Here is a 16480-nt window from a genome sequence, read left to right as displayed (position 1 = left end):
GGGCAATAAATATCAGGTTAAACTTACTATCCCAGTGTCCCCATTTGGATTCTCATCCTTTGATTCTCAAAAGTATCACTTGAACTCTATCAGATCCCCGTTCTTTATCAACTCTCCAGAGACATATATATACAAATATAATTGCTACAATTTGGAATAGCCAATTTATTATTACTATGATTATTATTAAATTCTCCTTCTTGGTCTGATCATTTTAAATGTACATTAGAGGTATTTCTTGATTAACTACAGTATGTTCTGATTAAGTAAAAGAAAATAATGTTGAAGTACAAGAGCCATTCGGTTTCCATAAAAATTGAAGACTTGACTCAAGTCATAATTAAAAAGGAATTATGTACAAAATTAACACTGAACGGTGAAATGAAACCCTGTTGCCACCCCATGTTGTTGCAAAGAACACTAAAACAAGTTGAGAAACCACTTCAAAACCAGGCATGGTGTGCTTGCACTTGAGGACACCCCTAAATCTGCCCATGGCCAAGTTACCTGGCAGATCAGACCAGAATTAGAATTCTTGTGTTGAACATTATTCAAGCTAATTTGAAATGTAATTGCATAATCACATCAATATAGTCAAAGAAATGCAGTTTTTACCGACAAGGTATAATCATTTTCTAATTACCAATTAAGAACTCTCCACAGTTTATTAGAAATGGAGAATTACAGTATGTGAATTAACCCAGTTGCCCTCTGGAAGTCCTCGGGTGACAGAAATATAAATAATTCACTGTGAAACCCTGGCTGTAATTAGTATCCTGAAACCAAAATTCATGCCCCCATGCTTTCTACCCTCTCATCTTCAATACCAATTAAATTTATTTAATCCAAGTTCCAAGGGAGAATAATATTGATCCCAGTGGCTCTGATCAGTGTGTTTGTTGTAACTGCCAGTGAGGGGCCAACTTCTGTAAATACTAGTTGCTCAAAAATGGTCCATGTGCACAATGAAATTTAAAGTACAGCTAAGAGTTCCTGAGTAACCAGTTAAAATAGTTGCCTAGATGTATATGATGCCTGAATGCTGGATGAGCAGTCAGAGCACCTGGATTCTAGCCTGAGCTTCCCTCTCAAATGGTCTGAACCCCCAGGTTCCTCATGTACAGAGTCAGCATAATTACCCCGAACTACATATCACACAAGGTTAGAAGGGCTCAAACAAAGGAAATAAAGTGTGTGGAAGTGCTCTATAAAATGAGTCTCACTATACACATGCAATCAAATATGTTACGGTGTTCTTTAAGTAGAACTGCAGTGATAGCAGTCCTTCTCTAGGAATCAGCATGCTTGGTGAAACTGGTAAGTATCCCTTGCTAGCCTGAGGGGTCTCTGTTTCCTCAGCCCAAGAATGCTCTTTGAGAGACCTGTCTCTGCCTTTGGAGTTTCCAGTCCAGCCCTCCACCTCCCACCTCTAAGAGTGTCAAAAGTTGCCCCCCAAAATCCTGCTGGCAAGATCAGCTTTGTGTTTTCTGCATTCCCTATGCACCTCAATACAACAGGGCATTTTGTTCTGCCTCCCACAACATTTTGACCAAAGCCCCTAGCTGCCATTATATGCCCAGATCAGTGCAAATTTCCATGGGAAAAATCTCTGCCATAGTTATTGCTACTGCAGTCCCTGCATGACCAGGAAAGGCTGCTGGTTACTCTCTCCCCCAAAATAGGACTGTGTCTGTGTAAGTTCCCAGGTCACACCCAGAATCAGGACATGCCCCTCCCTCAAATTTAAAAGAAAAAAAAAGCTGGAGATCGCTACCTCACTTCTCCTTCCTGGAATTTTTGTTCCTCTAATCCCTGTGCCCCCACAACTCTCTGATATTTTCCACAAAAAAAAAAAAAATTATTTTTAAGGCTTTTTTTTTTCCCGATACACACTTGCCTGCTGTGTCCTGTTACATCATTCCTGGGGATGGAAGTCATATCAAGATCTTTTTAATTCTGTACTAATAAATTTTGCACACATCCTCTAAGGAAGTTTTAAAAATTAAACCTCAATTTTACTTAAATCTTGAGGCTCCAATTTTCTCCAATGAATGGTATATTTAACCTTGAATCCTAATTGATGGTTTTTTCAGAAAATGGTATTATTTCAACAGATTCTGTAGCACAGGTACAAGGAGATTGACACCAGAAGTGTTTGGCATCAACACTGTTACATCACATGGAATGGCCACTCATGGGATCACCTATAAGGTTCTTTTTGACCTTGACTTAGAAAAAATATTAACCATAGGATTATATTGAGATTATATGATACCTTTTCCATAGAAGTGAAAATAAAATTAAACACATTGCTTATGCATTATTAAGTATTGTGTGGTAATTCCCTCCATACATCTAATAAAGAAATATATGTACAGAGAGGTAGAGTAAATTGCCCAAGAGTACAGAATTACCTGATGGAAAGGTTTCAAAATAAATGAACCCAGATTTCAAGGTTGTCCTTCTTAGAGGACTGACTCCTACCTCTATCTGATGGCAATAAATGTCCCTCCCCCCAAAATTAATAATTCAATCCTTCTAGTGTGAATAAGTAATGGCTTTTGGTCAGTCCTATCAAATTATTAATTTTAAAACTCTAAGTATGATCAACAAAAGAGACAGCTAAGAAATGTTTGAACTTAGTAGTAAGTCAGATGAGTTAAAACCCAGAAACCTCGAGAACATTCTCTAAGGTGCTAAAGCACTTCCCACCAATTGAGAATGATGAAAAATGCACCAATTCATAAATAACTACTAATACAAAGAATCCCTCCTCTTTAATGTTGGGAGCATATTTGAAGAGGGCACAGATGAATCCGTGTGGGATGCCCGTGGGCAGAGACACAAAGGCACGTCAAGTAGCTACCGACACGCAGGGAACCAACGGCACACTTAAACAGCCTCAAGTGCTGCTCCCGGTACAGCTGTTTATTTAATGAGATAAAATGAATTCCAGGTCATGATAAAAATAAATAAATAATGCTCTTCACTTTGTATTACCTAGAAAATTGCTTGTGGAAATATCACAAAAGAAAAGCAGATAACACAGGCTTTAATTCCAGCTTTGTCAATAGCTAGTTGGGTGAATGTTACCAAGTCTGGTTTTTTGGGTTTTTTTTTTTGGTCTGTTTATTTGTTTGTAAAGTAGGAATCATGTACACATTTCGTACTTGCTGTGTGAAATGCAGATGAGAGCAAATCTGAAACAACTTGTGAACTCCATACCACTACCTATAAATAACATATTAATATAGGAGAAACGTGTTTCCAAAACCAAGCCACTTGCATTTGTGATTTTTTTGCTCCTCTGTACTACAAACATACAAGTAGGAATAAAATCAAATGGCATATAGAGATTTTTAATGGGGCTGGTCCCTCCTGCCAGCTCCTCTTTTCCTGGCGAAGAGAGAGTTCCCTTGGCTAACACCTGGATTTAAACATTTCACTAATAGCAGAATAACTTGTTTGTAGGTAACTAGATCAGCTATGCGGAAACACCTACTTGAGAGGGATATGACTGCTTTATGTTACCACCAAAGGTAACTAAGTCCTTACAGAAACCACTGTTAGTCTCTGTTGGAATAACAAAGGGACATCAGAACACTGAGAAGATAAAAGAGACTGAGGTAGTCGGCAGCTAAAAACAGATCCTGCTTCACTGCAAATCTGTGCAAAACAAAGCAGCACAAAGGTGAGAATGCTGAAAGGCACAGACGCAGGAGCAGCCCAGGGCTTGGGTGACGGGCCAACGTGGCTTTACTTTCAGCTTCTGCTAACAACTGGCATGAGTTACCGCAGGACAGAGTTCAAACCATAAGAACCTAGCACCTTTTCCTCTCTAAGTGGACTATTGAAGTTTTACTGAAAACCTTACCTGTTCATCGCATGCTAGTTATTCTGCCTTTAGAGTCTCAGACAGACCCAGAAGTGAGGCAAAAAAAAAATTTTTTTTTTCAGGAAAATTACTTCGATATTAGGCAAGAAGATAAAAAGTCAATTCATATGACTGTATGCTTATTTGTGATTATCAAAATAAAGTGAAAATGGTTCATTTCTGAGGCAGATATCCTCTGATATTTTATTCTCCAAGCCTCATAAATTAGAATCAGCCGTCCGGGTTTGGTGTCGGAGCTTGTGTGTGTAAGTTCCTGGTGGGAGAACTTAACTTCTGAAGCTCATCTTTCCAACACAGACTTTGATGCCCACAGGGCTTGTGAGGGTGCCAGGCTGAGCTGTGACGTGGAGGCCAGTCACCCCAGAGCCTCCCAAACTTGAAGTAGCACTTTGTGGGAATGAAAAATAAATGCTTGCTCTTTTAGGCCACTGGAATTTGGGGACCGCCTAGCTTTTCAGCTGATTCTTAAGGGGGTCACCGCTAAAATCTTTAAAATCTTATTCTTAGTATGGCCTTGGCTTAGGGAAAAAGCAGTAAGGAAAATTATATGACAAGCTGGTAAGATGGTAAGCCATGTTATAAAGTAGCAAATTATTTGGTAAACAATCATGTCTGACAATTTTTGAGACAGTTCATGTACCTCATCTTATTGTAGCTCTACAGAAAGTAATTGGAAAACAGAATACTAAAAGCACGAGTTGGTTATTACTGGATGCATTTGACAAAGTGCTGTAGGAGATTAGCTCAGAAAAGAATTTCCATTTGTAAGCAGGAATAAAAGGACATAGAGAGAGTCCAAAAATTCTCCGGTTTGTACGTCAGGAGAGGCAGCAGCCCCTCATCCCTAGCTCTGAAAGGTGAAAGTATAAAGCCTTTGTTCCCTCATTTTGGCCTTATGTAGTTTTCCCACACTGACCAAATACAGCATCTGTCATCACGGATCATTCCCTCAAAACACCTCCTTCACTTGGCTTCACCCTGCTTTCTTGCTTTTCCTCCCTCCTCACTGATCAATCACTCAGTTCCCTTTATGGTTCTTCTCCATCTCCCCGACCTCTGGACTCTGCAGGGCCATCAGACTTTGCTCAAGGGCATTTTCCACATCCGAGTGTACACTCACTGCTTGGAGACCTTCCACATGTGCACGGACAATTCCCAGCTTCTGCCCCAAATTCTAGCTGTCTATTGACATTTCTGCTTGGGTTGCAAAGAGACCTCTCAAACTTTCAGTGTCAGAACTGGATCAGATCAGATCAGTCGCTCAGTCGTGTCCGACTCCTTGCGACCCCATGAATCGCAGCACGCCAGGCCTCCCTGTCCATCACCAACTCCCGGAGTTCACTCAGACTCACGTCCATCGAGTCAGTGATGCCATCCAGCCATCTCATCCTCTGTCGTCCCCTTCTCCTCCTGCCCCCAATCCCTCCCAGCATCAGAGTCTTTTCCAATGAGTCAACTCTTCGCATGAGGTGGCCAAAGGACTGGAGTTTCAGCTTTAGCATCATTCCTTCCAAAGAAATCCCAGGGCTGATCTCCTTCAGAATGGACTGGTTGGATCTCCTTGCAGTCCAAGGGACTCTCAAGAGTCTTCTCCAACACCACAGTTCAAAAGCATCAATTCTTCGGTACTCAGCCTTCTTCACAGTCCAACTCTCACATCCATACATGACCACAGGAAAAACCATAGCCTTGACTAGACAAACCTTTGTAGGCAAAGTAATGTCTCTGCTTTTGAATATGCTATCTAGGTTGGTCATAACTTTCCTTCCAAGGAGTAAGCATCTTTTAATTTCATGGCTGCAGTCACCATCTGCAGTGATTTTGGAGCCCCCCAAAATAGAGTCTGACACTGTTTCCACTGTTTCCCCATCTATTTCCCATGAAGTGATGGGACCGGATGCCATGATCTTCGTTTTCTGAATGTTGAGCTTTAAGCCAACTTTTTCACTCTCCACTTTCACTTTCATCAAGAGGCTTTTTAGTTCCTCTTCACTTTCTGCCATAAGGGTGGTATCATCTGCATATCTGAGGCTATTGATAGTTCTCCCAGCAATCTTGATTCCAGCTTGTGTTTCTTCCAGGCCAGCATTTCTCATGATGTACTCTGCGTATAAGTTAAATAAACAGGGTGACAATATACAGCCTTGACGTACTCCTTTTCCTATTTGGAACCAGTCTGTTGTTCCATGTCCAGTTCTAACTGTTACTTCCTGACCTGCATACAGGTTTCTCAAGAGGCAGATCAGGTGGTCTGGTATTCCCATCTCTTTCAGAATTTTCCACAGTTTATTGTGATCCACACAGTCAAAGGCTTTGGCATAGTCAATAAAGCAGAAATAGATGTTTTTCCGGAACTCTCTTGCTTTTTCCATGATCCAGCAGATGTTGGCAATTTGATCTCTGGTTCCTCTGCCTTTTCTAAAACCAGTTTAAACATCAGGAAGTTCACGGTTCACATATTGCTGCAGCCTGGCTTGGAGAATTTTGAGCATTACTTTACTAGCATGTGAGATGAGTGCAATTGTGCGGTAGTTTGAGCATTCTTTGGCATTGCCTTTCTTTGGGATTGGAATGAAAACTGACCTTTTCCAGTCCTGTGGCCACTGCTGAGTTTTCCAAATTTGCTGGCATATCGAATGCAGCACTTTCACAGCATCATCTTTCAGGATTTGAAATAGCTCAACTGGAATTCTATCACCTCCACTAGCTTTGTTTGTAGTGATGTTTCTAAGGCCCACTTGACTGCACATTCCAAGATGTCTGGCTCTAGGTCAGTGATCACACCATCGTGATTATCTGGGTCATGAAGATCTTTTTTGTACAGTTCTTCTGTGTATTCTTGCCACCTCTTCTTAATATCTTCTGCTTCTGTTAGGTCCATACCATTTCTGTCCTTTATCAAGCTCATCTTTGCATAAAATGTTCCTTTGGTATCTCTGATTTTCTTGAAGAGATCTCTAGTCTTTCCCATTCTGTTGTTTTCCTCTATTTCTTTGCATTGATCACTGAGGAAGGCTTTCTTATCTCTTCTTGCTATTCTTTGGAACTCTGCATTCAGATGTTTATATCTTTCCTTTTCTCCTTTGCTTTTTGCTTCTCTTGTTTTCACAGCTATTTGTAAGGCCTCCCCAGACAGCCATTTTGCTTTTTTGCATTTCTTTTCCATGGGGATGGTCTTGATCCCTGTCTCCTGTACAATGTCATGAACCTCATTCCATAGTTCATCAGGCACTCTATCAGATCTAGGCCCTTAAATCTATTTCTCACTTCCACTGTATAATCATAAGGGGTTTGATTTAGGTCATACCTGTATGGTCTAGTGGTTTTCCCTACTTTCTTCAATTTAAGTCTGAATTTGGCAATAAGGAGTCATGGTCTGAGCCACAGTCAGCTCCTGGTCTTGTTTTTGCTGACTGTATAGAGCTTCTCCATCTTTGGCTGCAAAGAATATAATCAATCTGATTTCAGTGTTGCCCATCTGGTGATGTCCATGTATAGAGTCTTCTCTTGTGTTGTCAGAACTGGATACACTCCCCACAAATAAAGACATGCCTCATCCCCCAACACTGCTCTTTCAACAGGCTTCTTATCTGAACAAGTGGAAATCCCATCCCTCTACTTTCAGTGCTATAAATCTCGGTGCCTGCTTGTCTTCCCTCCCTCACAGCCCGCATCCAATCCATTAGCAACCTAATTAGATCTGTTTTTCCAAGCACATCAAGAGGCTGACCCCTTCTCACCACCTCTTCCATTAACACCTGAGTGTTAGTGCCCCTATCTCTTTCCAGAATTACTCCCATAGTTTTCTAACTCTTCTCCCTACTTTCTCCGTTACTCTCCACCTAGAATCTATTCTCATCACAGCCTATGGATGCATTTAAAACACAGGTCACAGCATGCGACTTTCCAGGCTCAACACTCTGAAATGGTTCCCACATGACTCAGAACAGCCCTCTCAGTGACCTACAAAAGTCTGACTTCACCATTTACTCTTTACTGCATCCTTTATTCCAGCCACAGTGGCTCCTTACTTTTCCTTGAATATGCCAAGCACACCCCCACCTCAGGGCCTTTGCAACTGATTTTCTCTTTACCTGGAATATGCATCCCTCTTTCAAATTATTACTCAAATGTCACCTCCTTTTACCTATTTCTTTCACTGTGGTGTCCCCAGGACCCACAGGAGAGTTTCAGGTGCATTGCAGACCCCCATTATCCTTGAAAGTCTAAACACAGATACTGAGTTGATACTGAGGATCAGCCCTTTTTCTCAGTAGATTCAAAAGATGTTAGCTGAGAAGATAGCAGAGACTGAGTGCAGGTCCCTCACAACCAGATAACATCCCAAGACAAGAGAGCTTGCCCAGGAGTGCAGGGTCTGTGGGCAAAAGAACAGACACTGCCCTGGAAGCCGTGAGTCCAGGGCTTTCCCACTTCACCCAGAACACTACACACATAGACGCACACACACATGTCCATGTATGCGTATACATTCGTGCGTGCACGCTAAGTCACTTCAATCGTGTCCAGCTCTTTGCAACCCTATGGAGTATAGCCCGCCATGCTCCTCTGTCCATGGGATTCTCCAGGCAAGAATACTGGAGTGGGTTGCCATTCCCTGCCCCAGGGGATCTTTCCGACCCAGGGATCAAACCCAAGTCTCCTGTGTCTCCTGCATTGCAAGCAGATTCTTTACCTCTGAGTCACTGGGGAAGCCCATAAGTGTATACACGGATCAGTGCAGTTCAGTCGCTCAGTCGTGTCCGACTCTGTGCGACCCCATGAATCGCAGCACACCAGGCCTCCCTGTCCATCACCAACTCCCGGAGTTCACTCAAACTCACGTCCATCGAGTCGGTGATGCCATCCAGCCATCTCATCTTCTGTCGTCCCCTTCTCCTCCTGCCCCCAATCCCTCCCAGCATCAGAGTCTTTTCCAGTGAGTCAACTCTTCGCATGAGGTGACCAAAGTACTGGAGTTTCAGCTTTAGCATCATTCCTTCCAAATATGTATATGCATATATTCATGTGCATGCACATACTTGTGTGTGCCTAACTGGTTTCTAAAAACCTTAAGAACCAACTTGCCCTGAGTGACCCTGCAACAGCAGGCCGTAGCACCTCTGTCCTTGATAGCTTTTTAAACTCAGTATACAGGCTGTAATCAGGGACATCTAAAAACACCTACTTTTCCTTCCAGGACTAAAGAACATATCTATTTTACATTCCAGCACTGGTTTCAGAGTTCCATACAAAGATAGCATCTATACCCTTGGCAAATAACACTGTCTGGATTACTTTAAACATGGCACGAAGCCTGATTTGGCTCAGCAAATCACCTACTAACGACCCCACTTCCCCTGCAGCGTTTTTTCCTGACACCAGGAAACGTAGTCTTCCGAATGTTTCCAGATTCCCCATACTCATGTTTTAAGATGTTTTTGCAAATTGTCCTGCACTAGTTTTAAAGTTAGATTTCCATTTCAGTATTCATGCTGCAGTTTAAGGAAAACTAAATCCTCTTACAAATCATGTGTCAACAATCCAAACAGACCATCGTGGCTGAATGTAAGCAACCCAGAAAGATAAGTAAAGTGTACGCTCCTAGAATTTAGTCAAACCGCTAACAGCATCTCGTAGATGATATGCTCTGATAGACGGGTACTTAACGTTGCTTGGAAGATCTCAATCTTCAGCCTTATCTTTTTTGCTAATAGACTCCCTCACAATAAAAGAGGAAATAGAATTCAGAAATAAAGGAGACATTTTAGTTGCTCCATCTCTTGCTGTTCATCATAGGTGCTTTTCCTTGCTGCCAGCTCAGTACGTATGTAGGTTTAATGTACTTGGATATAGGTAAATGCAGACACAGGTGTGTTTTTCATCAACTAGGGCATTACCTGGGGAGACGCTGTCCAGCCAAGCTGACCAAGCCAAAGTCCATCCAGCTGTGCTGGCCATCCTGCATCTGAATCCCCCTCTATACACTCTTTGCTGTGAACACTGCTGCGTGGGAGTCGGTCACCTAGAAATGCACAGCCGTCGCAAGCAAGGTGAAATAAGCAAACCTCACTTGCACCCTGTACTTGGTGGGGTATGTGCCCAATATGCTGTGCGGCCAGTGTGAGGAAAGCAGGAGAGACTCCATCTTGAAGCCTGTCATCCGTCCTAAAGACAGGATTCGCACTGGGCCTGAACCCTGCCCAAGAATGAGGAAACCATTGCTAGTGAAAACCAGGTTTCCTGGAGACTTCCCTCCCTACAGATGGCAAATGGAGATTGTAGTTGAGGTCAGGCTGCCCCTGTAAGATTAACCATGGAGACATCCCCCCTTTATCATTGTTCCTCACCTTTAACCTTAATTGTTTGTTCTCCTAGCACCTACTTGTTATAAAACTCAGTCATACACAACAAAGAGGTTGCTAACATGCAACCAGGCACGTAGTGGGGGGTATAAAACTGGGCGTCTCAGAAACATCAGGGTCCTTGTTGGAAACTGATTCCCCTTGGATCCGCTGGCATAATAAACTTTACTCCACTGTCTTGAGCGTCCTCCGAGCTGTGTTTTACGACTCTATATCCTACAACATACTCAGTGCCGAAGAAGAAAATGGGATGCGAATATCCATTTGTCCCAATTCAGGGCTCCATTAGGGTAATTATAAACCAGTGCCCCTGGTGTGAATGGAATACATGACACTCAAAATGATGCTCATTTGGGGGAACCATTATATTCATTTTACAACCACCCCATCCACATAAAGAAAACATCCTTCCTCCTCTTGCTAGTCTGAGAAAACAACCCATCAAACTCTCCCTCAGTTGAACCAGGGGAAACATTTTACTCTAATATGCGGTCTGGACATCTTCACCTGTAAAGCTTTAATATTTTCCTGTTGTGGGCACTCATGCACTGCTGGCTTCCGCATCCTTGTGTATCCCTTTGTCATATGAGGGTCATGGCAGCTCCTCTTGTAAACAACCCATACCGAGCTGGAGCAAGTTTGGAGAAACAAACAGATATAGCTGGCAAACAGGAATTGAGAAGTTTGTTTTCTGTGAGTTAGTGAGATCCATGTAAGGCTTTATTTCCTTTTTACTACTCGCATGTTTTATCTATCAAACACAAAGTGGGGGAAGTTCCCTAGTGATCCAGTGGCTAAGACTCCATGCTCCCAAGGCAGAGGGCCTGGGGTTTGATCCCTGGTCATGGAACTAGATCCCACACGCTGCAACGAAAAGATCCTGCATGCCACAGCTAAGATCTGGTGCAGCCAAATAAATAAAAATAAGTAAATATATTTTTAAAAAACACACAAATTGGTTTGCTGCCTTTCTTTGGTAGCCAGAAGGAAGTTAACATACAAGTAACTCCATTACTTCACTGCCTTTGCCTATATCTCTAATGATTGATCCGAGGAGAATTAGTTCTGGGGACATTACTAGACAGGGTCCTAGGCAGAACCATCCCCCCAATGGTCTCTCTCTCTTCGTGTGTTTGCCTTTTTTAATTTTATAGACCAGCCAATCCCCAAAGAAAAACTCCTTCAGAAATGAGTGGGCTTTTTTCCCCACGGACCCTGTAATGTTCTGCAGCATTTTAAAGACATTAAACCCCTGGCTTCTATTTATTAGGATTTACTCTTACACATGGGCTTCCCAGGGGACACTGGTGGTAAAGAATCTATCTGGCAATGCAGGAGATATAAGAGACACAGGTTCAATCCGTGCGTCGGGAAGATCCCCTGGAGGAGGGCCTGGCCACCCACCCCAGTATTCTGGCCTGGAGAATCCCTTGGACAGAGGAGCCTGGCGGGGTCCATGGGGTCGCAAAGCATCAAACGTGACTGAAGCAACTTAGCACGCATGCACACGATCTTATACATATGGAAATAGTACCTCCAATTAATTCTAGTTCCTTAAAGATATTTGGGCATTTTGTTCCCATAATATCTTCTTCAGTGCAGAGTATTAGGTAGGAGTTACATAAATATTGAAAGAATGAAGGAATGAGTGAATGAGTGAACAAACTGTGTCTTTGTTGACTCCTCAGATGTTCTATTTTTTTGTTTTCTTCAGGGAATACTCTGCTTGACTCACTGTGTGTGTGTGTGTATTTCTGTGTGAGTGTGTGCATATAGCACACATGTACATGTAAATTAGTCCAATTTTTACCTCCTGGTATAGTCTGGTTCAAATCTTCAAGACTCTGTGCATCTTCTCTCAAGTGGCAGCTTGCCAGCCTCTTCATTTTCACCCTGAGTTCCAACCACCCCCTTCCAGAGTCATGATCCAGCTTCTTCATAGGGTCCAAGAGCAGAGGAAGTCAAGTCCTGGATAACTGTTAAATAAGGAGAGTGAAACCAATGGAAAGAGTGAGATGGCTATAAAATTAGTTCCTATACAACTTCTATTACATGCAGTCACCACTATATCAATACTTTTCCATTGTATAGCCTCTTTATCCCCAAATTATTTTTGTAGCCATCCATTAATTAACGTTCACAGTGAGTCATATCACTTGTTTCATTTTGTGCTATCTTGAAAGCTGTCATATGAACGAAATACTGGAGTTTCACCAGCCATATTTCTGAAGCAGTTTGAGCCAAGTCTCAATTTCTCACTTCCAGAATTGTATCCCTATTAATAAAAGACACACATCACAAGAATGGAGTTGGGAGAGGAAACACACTTCTATTCTTGCTGTGTCGAAACAAGATTCAGAGTCCTTTAAAAAAATGAGAAAGGACAAAATGCTCAGGTGTGAAAACTCAAAACATTCTTATTCTCAAACAAATATGAAAAAGCCTCTTCCTTAAAAGGTAAGGAGAGGAACATAAAGTAAATTTTTGATCTTGTTGTAGAGATAACTGTTCTATATGAACAATTATTCATAAACTTCCAATGTTCTGCCCACCCCTCCCCTGTAATAACTCCATTTAATTAAAGTTGTCACTTATTTGTAAATGCTTTTTTAAGAAACAGAAACAAGAACCCAACAAATAAATAACCAAATTTGGATGATTTGAATATGTTTGGAATGTTGAGAATCTATTTACATTTTAATAAGGTATTTCTTTGGTGCAGGTATTAGATAAATCTCCATAGAGATGAGGCTAGGACACAGAATTAAGAAGAAAGAAGCACCCTTGACAATTTGGAGAAAAGGAAAGATAAGCAGAGTAGTGTTTAATAGAAACAGATGTGGATGTAATCCCTTTAGGAAGAAAAAAAAAGCCGTACAAATACAACATAAGAGATGGGAAAATGGCTTTAAACACAAAGAATGAAAAAACCTGGGAGAGTTTTGAGAAACCCAAGCTCAGAATGGCTTCATGACTCAGACTGTCTTCCATTTCACATCCCAACATGGTGTGTTATGTGGATAACTTAAAGAAAGACACAGTGTTACGCACATTATATTATTTATAAGAAAGATTAACACGGGTTTCTGAAAGTGGCAACAGAGGGTTGAAAAGAGGGTTTGTCAGCCTAAAATGAACACATCATTATATATATATAGAGAGAGAGTCACAGACACATATTCTGGTTGGCGCATTTCTAATCTACAACCAGTGACAACTGTTTTCTAGTCCAGCAAGAAGGATTTGAATCAACCGTAAGGATAAACCTATTGACTAAAGATAGAGCATTAAAATACATTAATGGGAGTCAAGAATTCTATTAACTCTATTTCCTTTTAAAAATGATTGCCTGTACTTGTGCAATGCTTTGCACACTTTGTTGTTGTTTAGTCACGAAGTCGTGTTCAACTCTGTGACTCCATGGACTGCAGCCCGCCAGGCTCCTGTGTCCATGGGATTTCCCAGGCAAGAGTACTAGAGTGGGTTGTCATTTACTTCTCCAAGGGATCTTCTCGACCCAAGGATTGAACTGGCATCTCCTGCACTGGAAGGCAGATTCTTTACTGCTGAGCCACCAGGGAAGCCCTTGTGTACCTTGCAGGAGTATAAGTAGATCAAGACTTACAATCCTACCATAGACTGATACATGGTTAATGGTTAAGTGATGAGAACTTCACAGAAAAGTTGGGTAGGACAAAATGTCTCCCAGTCCACTTGGACTCAGAATAGTATTCCCTCGCTTTTCAAAAATATTCTCTCTGCCTCTAAGAAAATATTACCACTCTGTTCTATGTTATCCTCAAATGTCTCCCAGTCCACTTGGACTCAGAATAGTATTCCCTCGCTTTTCAAAAATATTCTCTCTGCCTCTAAGAAAATATTACAACTCTGTTCTATGTTATCCTCAATTTTTTTGCTTGTTTTTTTTTTATTTTTTTAATTTAATTTTATTTTTAAACTTTACAATATTGTATTAGTTTTGCCAAATATCGAAATGGATCCACCACAGGTATACATGTGTTCCCCATCCTGAACCCTCCTCCCTTCTCCCTCCCCATACCATCCCTCTGGGTCGTCCCAGTGCACCAGCCCCAAGCATCCAGCATTGTGCATCGAACCTGGACTGGAAACTTGTTTCATACATGATATTATACATGTTTCAATGCTATTCTCCCAAATCTTCCCACCCTCTCCCTCTCCCACAGAGTCCATAAAACTGTTCTATACATCAGTGTCTCTTTTGCTGTCTCGTACACAGGGTTATTGTTACCATCTTTCTAAATTCCATATATATGCGTTAGTATACTGTATTGGTGTTTTTCTTTCTGGCTTACTTCACTCTGTATAATAGGCTCCAGTTTCATCCACCTCATTAGAACTGATTCAAATGTATTCTTTTTAATGGCTGAGTAATACTCCATTGTGTATATGTACCACTGCTTTCTTATCCATTCATCTGCTGATGGACATCTAGGTTGCTTCCATGTCCTGGCTATTATAAACAGTGCTGCGATGAACATTGGGGTACACGTGTCTCTTTCCTTTCTGGTTTCCTCAGTGTGTATGCCCAGCAGTGGGATTGCTGGATCATAAGGCAGTTCTATTTCCAGTTTTTTAAGGAATCACCACACTGTTCTCCATAGTGGCTGTACTAGTTTGCATTCCCACCAACAGTGTAAGAGGGTTCCCTTTTCTCCACATCCTCTCCAGCATTTATTGCTTGTAGACTTTTGGATCGCAGCCATTCTGACTGGTGTGAAATGGTAACACCATACACAAAAATAAACTCAAAATGGATTAAAGATCTAAACCTAAGACCAGAAACTATAAAACTCCTAGAAGAGAACATAGGCAAAACACTCTCTGACATACATCACAGCAGGATCCTCTATGACCCACCTCCCAGAATATTGGAAATAAAAGCAAAAATAAACAAATGGGACCTAATTAAACTTAAAAGCTTCTGCACATCAAAGGAAACTATTAGCAAGGTGAAAAGGCAGCCTTCAGAATGGGAGAAAATAATAGCAAATGAAGCAACAGACAAACAACTAATCTCAAAAATATACAAGCAACTCCTACAGCTCAATTCCAGAAAAATAAATGACCCAATCAAAAAATGGGCCAAAGAACTAAATAGACATTTCTCCAAAGAAGACATACAGATGGCTAACAAACACATGAAAAGATGCTCAACATCACTCATTGTCAGAGAAATGCAAATCAAAACCACTAAGTTATCCTCAATTTTAAGGAATTGAGACTCGGACACCTCCACCTTGCTCTATGAAGAAAATGAAATGAACAGACAGGCTGTCACAGAAAACTTTTACTGGAGAAGATTCAGAGAAACAGTTATGCAAATCTTCCTAAAAACAAAAATAGAAAGTAGCAATTCTGATTCTTCTAAACTTTGATCCTTCACTCCTGCATCTCAGGCTGGAAGTCACAACTCTAAACACACCTCTCGAAGTACTCTTCATTGATAGCTATTACAGAATATTGTGAACAGTATTATATTACAGTGAATCAACTAATCCCAGTGATTCAACTAATCCTAAGGCTGTGAGGTGTGTGTGTGAAGAGGAAAAGTTAAAATTTTACCTCCTTCTGCCTCTGTAACTCAGCTTGCCCCTTGTAAAGTCTGGATCACGTAGGTCACGTAGTCTTGGATAGTGGAGACTTGCAATACTAGGAACTGGAGTTTGTCTCACTCACCCTTCTCCTGCTCTTTGCAGTCACCCAGCCCCTGCAAACCTGCTTAGTCATGCCTGTCCAGGTCAGGCACCCCCTCCCCAATTGGCCACTGTTCCTGTGCATACAAAACCCCTTAGTCTAAACCAGTCTACTAACAGCTGGTGTTACCCACTACAGTCTGTCTATAAAAACCCTGTAATCACTTTGTTCGGGGCTCAGAGTGTGCAGTGTTAACTCCTCTGGGCCCGCCGGCATAATAAACCAGAGTTCTCCAACTCTCCAAGTTTGGTGCTTGGTTTCTCCAGAACTGATTTCTGCAACATGTGTGCATGCTCAGCGAATTAGTCTTTTCTGACTCTTTGCAGCCCCATGGACTGTAGCCTGCCAGGCTCCTCTGCTCATGGAATTTTCTAGGCAAGAATACCATTTCCTTCTCCAGGGATCTTCCCAACCAGGGACTGAACGCACGTTTCTTGTGTCTCCTGCATTGGCAGGCTGATTCTTTACCACTAGCGCCACCTGG

General features: G+C 41.7%; 1 long non-coding RNA gene across 1 annotated transcript in view; it reads right to left on the bottom strand.

The window, feature by feature from the left end:
- Positions 1 to 16480, bottom strand: part of LOC132342775 (uncharacterized) — an 84506-nt gene that overhangs the window by 23263 nt on the left and 44763 nt on the right. Inside the window, exon 2 of the long non-coding RNA XR_009491260.1 lies at positions 12071 to 12236. This is a non-coding gene — a long non-coding RNA (uncharacterized lncRNA). The remainder of the gene's footprint in view (positions 1 to 12070; positions 12237 to 16480) is intronic.

The sequence above is a fragment of the Bos taurus genome, chromosome 18, assembly GCF_002263795.3.
Source record: "Bos taurus isolate L1 Dominette 01449 registration number 42190680 breed Hereford chromosome 18, ARS-UCD2.0, whole genome shotgun sequence".
In the NCBI taxonomy this organism is placed as follows: Eukaryota; Metazoa; Chordata; class Mammalia; order Artiodactyla; family Bovidae; genus Bos; species Bos taurus.
This window is presented reverse-complemented; position numbering and strand designations above follow the sequence as displayed.